Below are 14,179 nucleotides of genomic sequence, written 5' to 3'. Positions count from 1 at the left end.
TTTTTTTTTACTGATATTCAATATTGTTTTTCTTACAATTCAATCCAAATTAAATCATTTTCCCCAATTACAACAATATTAACACTTACTATTCTAAACCGACGATTGAAACTTAGTTATCAGGTGTGTAAAGAGAATTTATATATAGCGCTTTTAGTTATTTAATATCATTTTTTCGCGTTATCTTTGATGAAATTAGGGTCCTCTTTTCTTAGTATACAATGAATAGACGGAAAGGAAGACATTATATATATATATATATAGTCGCTATGTCTCTGAAAAAGGACATTAAGAACAATTGCGAATTCCTTACATCAATTATAATAGAAATTTTTTTTTTGTCTAACTGAAACAAAATATTTTTAAGAGTTTATATAATTTTTTTTTGAAAATAAAAAACTTAGTTAGTGTGGGCTGCCACGAAGGAAATTGGATGTGCCAAGACCTCATGTCCCGGGATCTTCTTATATACTTGCAATTATTACCCAAAGTTAGATATTTAGAATTCTAAGATTTTTTGTAATATAGAATCAATCAGGGGAGCTGACTGGAAAGCCAAAGTCACCGTGAGATGAGTTTACCAGGGGCCCCAAACTTAAGGAGGGAAAGCCCCCTAATAATATTTTTACAAATATTAAATTAGAAAGATCTGAAAATATATATAAATATTTTATTTTTTTTTCGTGGATAAATTCATGTTTGTGTTCCAGCCATAAAAAAAAATAAGGTTATAACTGAGAAACAAAATTTTTTCTATACTATATATAAAAAGTCTAAAGGAATAACCTGCAGTCCGAATCATCGGTTTTTAAGACCTGATTAAACAAAATTGTGGATATCAAATTCACAAAGTTTAAAGTTCTATTTTTAAAAATATGAGGGAATTTGGGAAAAATGATTAGCACAAAAAGGGACAGCCTAGTTAAAGAGTGAATTTGTTAAATTGAATACAAACATATGCGACCAATTTGATGGACATAACTCACTCATTATAAGTAGCTTAGCTTATATAAACCTTTAGATTATTGTTTATTTATAATATTTACAGATTACGCATTAATTTAAAACTACACATATAAAACAATGGCATCTTAAAAAAATTAATAAATTCTATTAAATGCCGTTCAACTGACATTATGAAAAAACTTCTCCAGATTGTTTTGTGGGGCCATTTCTATTTTTATTAATTATTTAACTTGGTTAAGATGACGTGAGAATTTATCCGTATACAATGCAAAGATTTGTTTATGTGGAGGTTTGTGTGGAATTCATAAATGTACTTTGAGTGGCATTCTCGTTTTTTATCATTATTTAAATATATACTCAAGTCCAACATACCCATCATCACAATATTAATTTTATACATTCTTTTTAGATGAAAATATTGATCCTAGGCATTGGCTCACGATCTTACGAAAATAGGTTACTAAAACCTACCAAAAATTTTGTATATATAATAACTCGAGATCTCTCTATTCTGAAAATTTCAATTGTGCATTTTAATTATTCCTTAAGAATACACTTCTTTCCTGCCTACACTTTGATAAATATTTGCTAAAAAATAATAAAATTGATCTCTGAAGATTTAAAATGAAGTTATTTTTATGAAGAAGCTTCTTTTTAGAGAACACTCAAGAAGAAGAATTTTTGATTAAATGTTATCTAAAATTAATGGTCTAATTTGTAAAATAAACTTTTATAAGTAAATTTTTTATGATTTTTTTTTTGCCCAGCTATCGGCTGGATTTTATATTAATATATTATACTTTTTTTAATTGAAATTTGCAAACTCTGAACAATTATTCTGAATTTCATATTTTTGTCATTTATTATGCATACAAAAAAAATAAAAGTACAAGACATTATTTCTAAAGATAATAATTTTTTTAATACAAAATATAAATAAGATGTTTAATTTTTAATTATATATTTTATAGATGGCGTTAAAGAATTGAATGCAAATTTTTACTTATATTATTAAAAGTTTCAAATATTAACTCTAATATATTCTATAATTGTCAAATATGTCTGTAAATATGGCATTTTACCTAATATTTTTCAATTCTATATAATAGAGGATCATCAACTATTCTATTTACTCTTTAAAGAAATTTCTTATACTTGTTTAGGTCTTAAAATATTTTTATGAAGAGACATGATAATTAAATTTAAAAAGGAATAATATAGTTAATTAGTGATTTTTAACTCTGTTAATTACAATACTGGAACCACTGATAATGATATACTAGCCTTATCTATAGGTCAATTTATTTATAAGTCATTGTGGTCTAACATCAACTAAATTATACCGATGCATTTTTAAACAAGTTATAGTTTAATTTTTTTCCTATTTAATCTATTTGCCGATTCTGATTACTATACCTGTATACACCTTAAATTGATTAAAAAACATTATATACCATTAAATATATTCTACAGGGGTAATTCGGATATTGGTCTGCCCTATCTCAGATCAGATAGACAAGCATGCGATGGCTGCTTAAAAGGTGGCGTGTGTTCAACGGGCGAATATAGCGGAAAATTGTTAAAAGAATGCGGTAAAAAAAAGATTGTATACCATTTTTTATGTTACGAATTATAAAAATCCAAAAAATTTAACTAATTCAAATTTGTTAAAACGAATAATTTGTTATTTTTTAAAAAATAAATATAGATAAATTTTGCGTTAACTTTTGGAACAATTGCGAGTATTTAGCTTCTACCCCAGGTTATTGTACGGGCAAAGATAAGGATAATTGTACCCGATCCTGCGTATGCAAAAACGGAGTTCCAGGTTCATATAAAATATATATTTATAAAAAAGAAAAATATACAAATAATTATTATACCATTATACAAATAATATATAAATATAAAGGTCATAATCAACCTAATGATAATGATAATAATGATAATAATGATAATAATGATAATAATGATAATAATGATAATAATGATAATAATGATAATAATGATAATAATGATAATAATGATAATAATGATAATAATGATAATAATGATAATATTGATAATAATGATAATAATGATAATAATGACAATAATGATAATAATGATAATAATGACAATAATGATAATAGTAATAATGAACAATGCACTGATGCATGGGAAAAAATTCATTGCGATCGGGTTGTTAGAGATGGTTTATGTCGTGGCGGTAATTATCACGCGGAATATTGCAAAAAATCTTGTAATCAATGCTGATTAGAGAACTTCACGAATCTTTTATACTATTAATAAAGATTTTGCATTCCATTAATTTAAATAATGTATAAGGGGTCAAAGGTGATATTGCTTAATAAAATTTATATATAAATCAATAATTTAATAGTAGTAATCTTTTAATATTATATGTTTAGTCACTGGAATATTAAACGGTTTTTTCTCGGGGAATATTTATAAAATACAAATTTGTAATCAATAAAAATGTGAAATTTTTTATAAAATTGACTCAAAATGAATTTGCTTGGGGTTAATGTTTTATATTTATTGAGTAACAATAAACGCTTCTTACTTTGTTAGATTTAAATACTCCTAATTTTAATAGGGATCCTGTTAGTAATATTGGATCCTTAAGAGATTTAAACCATCTGTTGTTAAATTTAATTTAAAATATAATTGTTAATCTGTATCATATAGATATACTTTATTATTAAATCTTAGTGATGATTTAAGTCGAATTCTTGATATAGTATTAAGAAAAGAAATTAAAACTCGATATACAAATATTTTTTCTACGTGAAGAGATTGGCATTCACTAATGACTCCCTAGCTGAGCCATCCCATGATACGAATATTGAACTCCGCCAAAAAAACACTACAACCCAACCATTACTTCAATTAGAGATTCGCCAGGGCCGGGCTATATTTTTAAAAATAAATTCGGTTTCGGGGCTCGGTCGGGCCTAATATTTTTAAAAAATACCGGGCCGGTTCGGGTCGGGCTTGAATTTTTTTTAAAAACGATATCATTACATTTTGTCCAAGGCGCTAATATTTTTTTTTATTTTGTAAGAGTAAAATTAATTATATATTTATATAAAATTCGGGTCGGGCCGGGTCGGGCCGGTGTGGGCCGGGCGGATAAATAATTTTTACTTCGGGTCGGGTTTTTCGGGACAAATAAATTAAATTTGTTCGAGATCGGGCCGAACAATCTTATTTAAAAAAAATTTTGGACTGGACCGGGCTTGAAAAACTAGGCTCGATGAAGATCACTTATCCAATATCCCCTCAACCTCACTCCATTGCCTCTCAGTTAACGTTGAAAGAAGTGTAGGCTATCCATTCCTTTCTTCGTAATTTCCACACATGGTCCTGATGGTTACTTTTCCTATATTCTTTCAAGACATCACTCCCTCCTAATTATGCTCACAATTTATCATCCTTGCTAAAAATAACTCGCCTTTGCAATAAACATTTTAAAAGTTGAGGTACCCAGCTTCGTTACTCCAATCTTTTTTTTGGTATTAGTCTGATGGTTCTTCAGAAGTTCAATGATCATATTCAGCTCATTGAAATAGATTCCACCTTTCGAAGCTTAGTTGCTCTTCGAGAATAAAACATGAAGTATCATGTCTTTTCAGCCAACTTCAACTTGGTATTGGGATCTCTGGTGGCTGTAAAGCTGTTGTATATCTTATTTGAATACACTTAGAGAATATATCATTTCCAGTTGTTTAATAACAAAAAATTTAATGAATTCCTATTCTATAAAACTTGATACTTATTTGTACAGTGCAATTATCGATTGGAAGTCCGAAATTATTTCTGATCACCCTCTTCCAGCAAAAAATAGGCAAGAGGGTTGAGATAGGCCTATAATTGCAAGCTGCGTTGAATCACTCCTTTCCATTTTGCAATTATTGAACAATTCATTATTCACTTCTCTGCTTAATGGAATTTGTATTTAGTATCTTGAAGCTATTCCCTGGTTAATTTACAATTACAACTAAACCAAAATGAACTTACTCACGCCATTAGCATTTGTATAAACTGCTTAATAACCCAACCTTACACTTAATCTTATCGCAGTTTTACTGTTGAGATAAATGCAAGACATAGTCCTCATCTTTGTTTTTGTAAAAGTCAAATTGTTAGAAATAATTTAAATTCGATCGTGAGCTTTGAGATCATCTCAGATTCTATTAATTGTGGAACCTCCAAATAATGGGAAATGTTCAAATGGGGTCAAATTTCTTAGAAAAGAAGTCAATTTCCTTTTTGGGTTATTCGTGCATTAATTCAATGACGCCCTTTAATCAAACTCCAAACATCCTTCAGAAAAAGGAACAATTAATAGCAAAATATTCAGAGATTTTACAAGAAACATATGGTAGACACTTTTAGAGGATGGGGGGGGGGGGGGTAGTAAGATAAATTTATTGGGGGATTATCTACTAAATTTTTAGATAAAATAGAACAATATATATTGCTCTAAAAATTAATACTTTTATTATATATATATCTATTATAATACAATGTTATTGTTGATCATCGACCAAATACATAATGTTGCAAATAATCATAGACATCATTTTCCAAATAAAACTAAGGGTTAGACATTCTCATCAAACTCAAATTTATGGTCAAACAATATGCTAATAATCCATTTATTGTAAATGAAGAGGGGTTTTTTAATTGAATTCATGATTTAAAAAGGAATTCTTTATATTCACAATATTTTGATAGTTGGTAGTAGAGCTAAAATAATTTTAAGTTCTTCCTTTTAAATTTATGAAAGGAGTACCCAATATAATAAAAAAAGGTGTAATTAATAATGCGAAAATTTGTAGACGCTGTTATGGACGATTAGTGAAGACTTCTTCTTGAAACAGACTGGCCAATGCAATTCACAAGGCCATTTAGATTAGCTTCATGTGTAGCACCTCATTTTTACAAGATGATTATTTTTAATATTAATATTTAATATTTGTTTTTAAATTATATATTTTTTTTTTCTACTATGAATTCAATTTTAAATATATTAATATTTTTTATATTTTCTTTTTTCAATTTATTTGATGATTTATGTCTGGTTTTAACAATATTATTTACCATTATTATTGAAACAAAAATTAGAATAATATATAATTCTTTACAAATATTAAAAAATTTTTGCAATGCTATTCATAATATAAATATGAATATTTATTATCTATAAACCTATGAACAAATTAAAATATAGACAATGTTTTATAGAATTGACTAATAAGAAAAAATTTGTAGGCCTAACCAAATCAATAATTCTTGAAGAAGAGAATATAAACGACTAATCCAAATCATAAAACTATGGTTAGACCTAGATGACATTATGGAGGCTAGATAAGTGATCGAGGAAATTATTGTGAGATATTAAATTTCTAAAAGATTATCTTTCATTTTTAATGATGTATAAACGACTAGAGAGTTATTGCTCATTTAAATTACAATCAAATGCTCTCAGCAGCAGGAGTAATAATATTAAATTACATATCCACACAAATAATAGATGCTGGTTAATTTTCAGTCATAGCCATGACACTCACAATGTAGACTCATATCATAATTTGTTATATATAAATTGATAAAACAAAAACACTAAAAATCTTTAGAAGAAATAATTATGCAAATATATTGAAGTCTTAAGTTATTTACAGGATAAGGATCCCATATTAGAAATGAATCATTTAGTAATTAGAAAATAAGGACAAGGATATAATGAAAGCAATTAAGATTTTATATATTATTGTCGCACCCCCTCTAGTTGATAGATAAGGAAACAAAGATATCTAATATGGTCACATCCATTGTGCGATGAATAATATAAGATGTTTAATTTTTAATATTTTTTATTAAAAATAAATAGATGGCGTTAAAGAATTGAATGCAAATTGTTTCTTATATTCATCATCAAAAGCATTGAGTAGTAAGGTTTCATAAAATATTAGCTGTAATATATTCTATAACTTTCAAATATGTCTGTCAAAGTGGCATTTTACCTAATATTTTGTATCCAATTCTAAATAATAGAAGATCATCAACTATATGTCTACTTACTTTTTATGAAGAAAATTCTTATACTTATTTGGACATTGGAATTATTTTTAGGAAGAGGCTTGTTAATAAATTTAAAAATGAATAATGTAGTTGATAAGTGATTTTGAACTCGGCTAATTACAATATTGAATTACTTAATTTTCAATTAATAAATGATTATATTTATTTAATTAAGGTTAAATAATTTAAATAATAAAAATCAATTAACCATTAACTTTTAATACTAAATTGATATTTAAAAAATTATGAGTGTTATTGATATTCCATTATTAACACAGAATAATTGTAAGCTGATATAGTGAAAATATATAAATATATGTATTAATCTAATCTAATATAGTACTCACATAATAAAAATTTAGATAGTCTTATTAATTTTTAAATAATAAAATTAAATTTTATTATAAAAGAAATGTTTCAGAGGATTATCAAAATAATTTATTTTAATTCAGGGGGATATTAGAAAGCCATTAAAGAAAAGTTTTCGCTTTAGGGAACTATTCAAATTTTTCAGGGGGCTCTACCACCTTCGCACTCCACCCCCTTAGTGACGCTATTGTATTCTATACGTCATTTTAATTGATTTATATGTCTGGGGCCTATTAATTAGATTATACGATTGACATATGTTTTTAAATCAGCAATTTACAAGAATGACTTATAATATACTGTTCACATCTCTCCAAAATTATTAATACCCAATAAAGTGTGTTTTATTTCTTACCAATTTAAAAAATTAAACTAGGATGAAATGTCTTACTGCGCCCTTTATTTCCATCATTCTGCATTAAGACTAAAAAAAGATACTTTTTATATATTCAATTTTCTCTATGATTGTATCAAGACAATTTTTTTTTCTTAAATATATTCCCCCATCTCATTTATTAGGAGATATATTGAGCTTCAGTTGAAAATAAATGTGGTGTTATTTGCTCTCCAGGAACAAATATGAGTTTTCTGGCTAATTTTATTTCTCTATATTTCATATCAGATTAGATAGCAAAAAAATAAAACTTTAATTTAAATTTCTGAATTACTAATTTTCAGATTGGAATCTATTAATCTTTTTGCATATTGTCCATTAAGGCATGTCAGAATCTTTTTGTTTCTATTATATTAATAATCCAAATTATTTTTTTCCCTAGCTTCTTGAGCTAATCTCACATGTTCTACATTAGAAATAATAAATAAAACTTTATTAGAACGATTGTAGAATACTAATCCTTCGCTTTATTGATTTTAATTGTAAATTTATTTTTCTTGCATGAAACCATCGAGACAGATGATTAATTTAAATAAAATATCACACATAAAAGGCGAGATCTAAGCATTTATAACTTTCTAATGTGATGGACCGCCATCCATTAAATCAGGCACTATGGTTAGATTTATTTAAATTTTTGAAATGCGTATAAAGAGCCTTATAATTAAAACTGCCTTTATAGTACTAGGACTACTAGACACTTATCGTACAACAAGTACCCTTCAAATCTTCAGCAACTGAATGTCCAATTCACACGCTATTTTATCCAAAGTCTTTTAATTTTTTTTATAGACTGGCTATATAAACTATATATTATATCAATAAAAATATTTTATCACTTATTTACACTACAGATTTATTTTCACCGACATTTTTCCCGCCATAATTTTTTTTAATTTCTTAACCCCCCCCCCCCCCCCACCCCAGCGCAGTTTTTTTTAGCGCAAAGTTTTATTACCTTTTACCGTCAAATAAAATTAAAAAAATTAGATATAAATTAATATATTTCCTCGAGGTATAATTATGTGGTATAGGGATTAGCATGGGTTCGTTTTGATCAGATTTAAATACGTTTGTCAGGTAATCAAACTCGGGAATAGTAATGATTGTGATTAGCTTGTAGAACCTGAATATTGATCTTTATTTTTAGTAAATTCCAAAAATAACATTTTCTTCAAAAAAAAGAAGATATATATGAGAAAAATAAATGTAACATTTACTCGTATATAAAAAATCTGAGTATCCAGATATTTCTATATAAAAATATGGTATCTGTATCTAGATAACTCTTAATAACTCTGTAAATAACATAAAGCATCTCATGTAAAATAAAAAATAATATAAAATAAACAATTTACAATGTCACATTAGAAAATTTAGAACTTATATTAAAATCATTTCCATATTAATAATTTTATTAGAGATTGAAGGATCTGAGGGAAAATTGAATCAAAGCCCGATCACCAAAAAATTATTAGTAAAGTTGCAGAGTGTGCCGAAACCGTATATAAATACATTTGTTTTGATAAAAATAGATAGAATATGACCTTAGTAAAAATAAGCGATTCCCTAGACTACATAGGAGATGGGAAAATATACTAATTTATATATGGGTGGGACAGGAAATGATTTAAGAACTCTAATTACATTAACAATATGGAAGAGTACCCAAATAAATGATAAAAAATAATACGATGAGTTATAAATTAAATTCATTTATAGAATATGTAGCACCCACCCACGCAGCCAATTTATTGGGCGACTCAGCGAATCGATAAAGTTCGATAAAAAAATATTAAAAATACCGCCGCTGCCGACTGAGGATTTCGATGCGCAGGCCCAATCATATTGAGCATTAAAACAAAGGCCAATAAAAACTGTGTTGGTTTGTTGGAGAAGAAAAGAAAATAACGATCGACGGTGATGACAGATTATTAAATTTTTGCTTTATTTCAGTGGCGCCGACTCCATGCGGATTTCGTATTCTCGACCAATTGGAATAAATGGATATTATCGACTTATTAATATTATAAATATCTAATTTTCTTTGAAAAATCTATAACCCTCATAGAAAATTTTGTGAAACATGGCCACTTCCGTTTCATTTAATGCATAAGACTGAATATTTCAAAGTAGCAGAGATAAGTGGCTCTCCTTATAATAGGTTTTGAATCGACTACAGAAAGGCTACAACCCGAATTTTGTTAAGTGAGGCATATTAGCCTTGATCGAGGTTTTAACTTAAAGATTAACTCAATCTTGAAATTAAATATACTATTGCCTCCTCAAGGCTTATCGAATTTTTGTTTTGACTGCTAGGATTGAAAGACGATTTAAGAACATTACAGGGCAAGAAATAATTCAATTTCAATAAAATCTTTAAATGTTTACATAGGAATACAATTTTCAAACAGGTGAGTTATTAGTTGCTAAAATTAGTCAATCCACCTTGAGAGAAATAATAAATTGAGTTATTTTAACGAACACCATTTAATTAAGCCCCCCCCTCCCCCGTTCAACAATTATGTATTAACGCCCCCTTTCACCTAATTTATTATTTTAAATTCAGTTTTTCTTTGAGAAATGATATTCCCTTTTTATTATGTAATTTTAATAAAATTGTATCATGTGATCTATTTTTTTTATTCTTAGAATGATTCCCGATTCTTTGGGAAATAATAATGTGATTTACATATGGGATAATGGTAGCCTAGGAGATCTGAACTCAAAATGAACAATTTCAAATGATTGACGTGTAAGAGTATGGTAAGCGATAAAAGACGAAACGAAATAAAATTATTTCGCATTTTGGTATCAAAGGGGCTCTGACTCAAGATGAATGGTAGCAGGTTAATGCTGACTCCAAATGAAGAATTTATTTAGGTGAAATTAGCAAAATAAAGAAAATTTTGGGAATTGTATGAAATATTATTTTTTTTATTGGTGGGGGGGGGGGGGTGTATCACGTGGTCTATGAATGATGGGCATGTAGTATATACTTATTTTTACATTATATATAATTTTATCTAATCGGAAAATAAAGTGACAGTTTAAAAACTGAGAAAATTATACATGATGGAGTTATTTTTTTTACATTGATGAATAAAACATATTTTCAGTTTATGGATGATAAAGGTTAATGTACCTCCACTCAGTAAATGAATTCCTTCTCCATATATTAATAAGTGTTCGCCATGCCACTGGTCGGCATTTTGTAAACGACGACCAAACATGAAATAGTGTGGTTGGTTAATATTATTTAGAAATATTGAAAAAGGTAGATTTCCTATCTTATTATTCTTACTACAATTTTTTTATATCAACTTTCCTATCCTCCTCTTAATGTGATAAAATTGAGGGAAATTATATAACCCAACCCGATAAATTCGATTTTTAACAGGTTTTAGATAGAGATTTGACATCGGAAGAAGGGGTCCAAACCAAGACTCTCCCTATGCACCATCAGGCACACTAAAAAGTGTAACAAAAATATATTTATTGTATATGAAGCAAAGATTTACTTTTCTTTCAAAATTAGTGGAGTATTTTTTTTTACCCAATCATGTACCAGCTTAAGCTATTTAAGATTTTTTTTTATATTTGGGTTAATTTTGATTTTGCTTATTGCATAAACTCTTAGCCCGGCCTGGCCCGAACCAGAAATTATTTAAATATAGTAATTAATTTTTATAATTACTCAAAATAAAAGACATATGTTATATGTCGTTTCGTTTCGATAAATAAAATCAAACATTTTTATTTTATACAAAAAATTTAATATAAACTCGATAAATTTAGATATATTTTAAAAAAAATTCAAGGTCCGACCCGGCCCGGCCCGAATAGCCCCGAGCCCGGCCTGAACGGCCTCGGGCCGGGTACGGGCTGGCCTAACTTTGCACATCTCTAACTAACTCTTATACAAAATAACATCTGTTGTATATTTAATCATTTTTATTAAAAATGTCACTCAGCCATAATGACTTTATCTTGTGGAGTAATAAATAAAACTATATTTTGTTTTCATCCGTTTTTTTTTGATCGGTGTATTAATCAGATTCAGACCCGCGTAAACAGTGAACGGGTGAGCGGGAGAAACAGCTTTCAGCCTCCGGATTTTGTTTTTCATGCATTTTAAGGTAAATTATCACTTAATTTTTTTTTCAAAATAATTATTGCATAAACTTATTCTAAGATATTAGTATTCTTTGGTTCATTTATTACAAATTATATGATGTTGTGAACCAAAAAATGTAGTTTTATTTTTTTTATATAAAAAAGTGGTTCATAAATTTTCCATTATTAAAAATAATGAACGTTATTACAATATATAAATAATAATTTCAAGTATATTAACAAATAAATGTTGTGTAGGCATATAATAAATCGTCAACAAGCTACTTTGAGATAAAGGTTTATGTAATGTATTAACTTTTATTATAAATTGAATTTTGTTATTTTGCGTTAAAAAGCCACAATTTATTGTAATAGAGATTAAACATAGATAAACGATTTGGTAAAAGTATATTTATTTTTATACATTATCATATTATATTAATAAACACCCACCACAGTATGCATAACCCTAATCTAACAATATTCTACAAATAAAACGGTATAAAAAGATTTAGCCCAAAAAGTCAAATTCATGATTCATCTACCATTAAACGAAGGAGAAATTTCTGGTTCACTCGTCATTCTTGGGCGGGTTATCCACCAGTTTTTATATAATTATGAAATGCATTCTAAAAATTTTCCTCATCCTTTTTTTAAAATTAAACATAATATTTTTTTGCTTTTAAAATAGCTCTATTTTTATATACTGAATAAAATTTGCCTCAGATTCCTGAAAAAAAAAACAAAAAAATTCTCCGCTATTTTGTGCCCGTTTTAGCTGGCCCCTTATTATTTTTTTTAGAGTAATAACATGCCCCGCTTCAAATTTTAGGACTAGAGCACTGACTATATGGAGTTACTGATCGCGCTGGATATCGTGATTCTTCAATCATTTATTTTAAAAAAATACTCCACCTAATAAATATGTATCCAACATTGAAGTATTTTAGGGATGAGGATAGCAGAAGCTAACCAACCCATCACCCCCCACCCCACCGCTATTTGATTTTAACCCCCCTTTTCAAATTTTGAGGAGGTACTACACACCGTTTAAAATTTTAATTTTAAGACCCACCTCTATATATTATTGCTAGTAAAACTAGAAATTTTTTCCCCCTTTTTACGTCTTTAATAGATGGTAAAAAGTTTAATTTTAATTATTTTAATTTTAATTTTTAACTATTTTTATGCATTTTAAATTTTAAAAAAAATTGTAAAAACTAAGTATTGCTTAAACGGTTCGATTTGAACCGACTTTAACGGCTAACTCAAATTTTATCCAGAAAAGATTAGAGATTTCCTTAATAGATGTCCAAACCTATGTGCCATCTACGAGAAATATTCTAAGGCTCGCGTAATAACATACTGGGTAAAATATTGAGTTTGTCGTTTTTATCACTAGCAAACCTATTTATTTATTTTTCTTCTAAAATACATTATTTTATTTATTTTTTGTATGCACTTATAGCTCATTTTATTTTTAATGTTTTTTTTAAATGTTAGGAACAATTAAATTTAGGGAATTTTAACCAGGGTTGTGTATTTGACCCAATGGCATATATAATATCTAGACTGACGATTCATTCATTAAAAGTGTACATCAAAGCAAATCAGCTGGAGACGCCATTTTGATTACGCTAATCATTATTGAAATTTTAAACGAGAGCCTAATTTATTCCTATATCTGATGCAAACTTTATTAAAGAATTATCGGATCATCGAGATAATAAGGAAGCAAGTTATCGATTTAATAGTAGTTTTCAACATGAGAATAATTACTATACGTGTTACCAAAATGGCGGTTCCAGCTGATTCGCTTTTTAACGACGCCTAAAAATGCGTTTTGAATGAATGAATCGTCAGTCTAGGAATTATACATGTCATGGATTTGACCGATCAAATACGATTCGGTCAATTAACGGATATCTGGCAGACCAAATTCAAACACAAAAATTTTTTAAAGATAAAATTAATTCTATTGGTTTAAGTAAAATAAAATATAGCTAATCTAATGCAATTATCAGAGCAATATCAATTTTATATTATTTTTTTTTCATTTCTATATGATATATTATTTCATATTAATATAAAGTTCAACATAAAAAATTATAATATTTTTTTTTTAATTCATACTATAATTAATCGTTTCGCTCTCCGAGGGAGTCTTGTTCTGATTCGTTTTTCATCCAATACTAATCATTTTCTTTAATATTTTTTTTTAATCAATCTAAGGTTATGGATACA

The sequence above is a fragment of the Gordionus sp. m RMFG-2023 genome, chromosome 3, assembly GCF_954871325.1.
Source record: "Gordionus sp. m RMFG-2023 chromosome 3, tfGorSpeb1-WG-v2, whole genome shotgun sequence".
NCBI classification, from domain to species: domain Eukaryota; kingdom Metazoa; phylum Nematomorpha; class Gordioida; order Chordodea; family Parachordodidae; genus Gordionus; species Gordionus sp. m RMFG-2023.
This window is presented reverse-complemented; position numbering follows the sequence as displayed.